General features: G+C 36.0%; 1 pseudogene; it reads left to right on the top strand.

The window, feature by feature from the left end:
* The first annotated feature begins 1,271 nt into the window (after nucleotides 1–1,271).
* On the top strand, nucleotides 1,272–1,404 carry LOC123388237 (annotated as a pseudogene).
* The last annotated feature ends 436 nt before the right edge of the window (nucleotides 1,405–1,840 follow it).

Here is a 1,840-nt window from a genome sequence, read left to right as displayed (position 1 = left end):
GTAAATTATACTATTATGAAAAGTTTATTAGGAGAAGTTGGGCAAGTCTGACATGAAAGCATAGAGGAGGAGTATATAATCCAGACTGGAGGAGAGAGAGACATCCTTGAGTAATTGTTGCATAGGTGGAATGAATTTTTAGAATAAGAAGTAGTTAGCCAAATGAAAACAGTCAGGACATATTTAGTGCAGAACAAAATTATGGGTAAACCAGAGCATTCATGAGAGTGTAAAGGGTGTCCTTGTAGTTCATGACATGATGTTTATGAGGTGAGAGGGAGGTGGGCTGTAGACGGATCTCAAGAGTTTTTATATGCCAATCCTGTGATGTTGAGAGAGCAGGAAAAAGTAATGAGGAAATTTAAGCAGTGAGTAGGCAACAGAAGATGCAAGAAGTATTACATTAGTATGTATGTTAATTGCCTCTCTTAAAACAAGTGAGGAATACCTCACTCGTTTCTTTTCTTTTTTTTTTTAAATATTTTATTTATTTATTTGTCAGAGAGAGAGAGGGAGAGAGAGCAAGCACAGGCAGACAGAATGGCAGGCAGAGACAGAGGGAGAGGCAGGCTCCCTGCCGAGCAAGGAGCCCGATGTGGGACTCGATCCCAGGACGCCGGGATCATGACCTGAGCTGAAGGCAGCTGCTTAACCAACTGAGCCACCCAGGCGTCCCACCTCACTTGTTTCTATTCCTCTGTCCTTTTTCTGTTTTTCTTTGTCCCTGTCCCTTCTCGTTCTTCCCTTTTCCTGCCACTTCCTACCCTCTCCTTCCTTACTAGTATCCATCAACTAAACAATAGATATATTTTTTTAGAAACTAGCAATAGACTGCTCGCATGAGATTTTATCATGGCTATAAATCTCTGAGAACATTGTTAAAGTGGATGTTGTGATACTTAGTGACTATACGATTTACATATTTGTAAGAATTTATTTCAATTTTTAAATGCTTATTTGAATGATAGTGACATCACTACAATCTGAAATTGAAAGACTGCACATCTTGAACCCCTTATTTTGTATTAAAAAATCATACTTTTAAAAAAAGATTTATTTATTTATTTAAGAGAGAGAGAGCACATGTGCACTGGCTTGTGTGACAGAGGAGGGACAGAGGGAGAGAAACTCTCTCAAACAGACTCTGCTGAGTGCAGAGCCCTACTCAACATGCAGGGCTCCATCTCAGGACCCTGAAATCATGACCTGAGCTGAAACTGAGAGTTGGATGCTTAAATGACTGAGCCACCCAGGCATCCCATTAAAAAATCAGCTTTGCGCAGTGGCAATATCATAGCCAATGAGGTTTATCTGAGGCGCGATTATTGCTAATTGAAAAAACATCATTTTTAAGTCAAAAGCAATATAAATTATTTTAGACCATTTAAACAGTACAGAAATACTGACCTCATGAAGTGAAAGTCAATAATATCTTACTTTTCAGAACTTATGATTTATCATATTTTGTATTAACTTTCGGAGAAAACATTTTTTATTCAAACACAAACTTTCATATTAATTTTATGCACTTTCTTGTGTTTTGCTTAAAATTTAAATCTTTCCAAGATCTGTATGTGTAGAATCATTTAGTTGATTTTAAGAGCTTCATAGTATTCCTATTGATATATGTACAAGATGTGATTAATACCTTCTCTACTGACTGACATGGGTCAACATTTTATGTATACATGTATGTATCTATTATAAATACATACATATTATATGAATATATACACTGCATACTAGGAATAGATTTGTACACTTTAAATTCTAGTAAATATTATCAATTTATAATCCCTTCATGAAGGCATAAGAGTAACTTTTATATAGAAACCTTGAT

Source organism: Mustela putorius, unplaced genomic scaffold (assembly GCF_011764305.1).
Source record: "Mustela putorius furo isolate JIRA1106 unplaced genomic scaffold, ASM1176430v1.1 tig00003896_pilon_pilon_pilon, whole genome shotgun sequence".
Classification (NCBI taxonomy): domain Eukaryota; kingdom Metazoa; phylum Chordata; class Mammalia; order Carnivora; family Mustelidae; genus Mustela; species Mustela putorius.
This window is presented reverse-complemented; position numbering and strand designations above follow the sequence as displayed.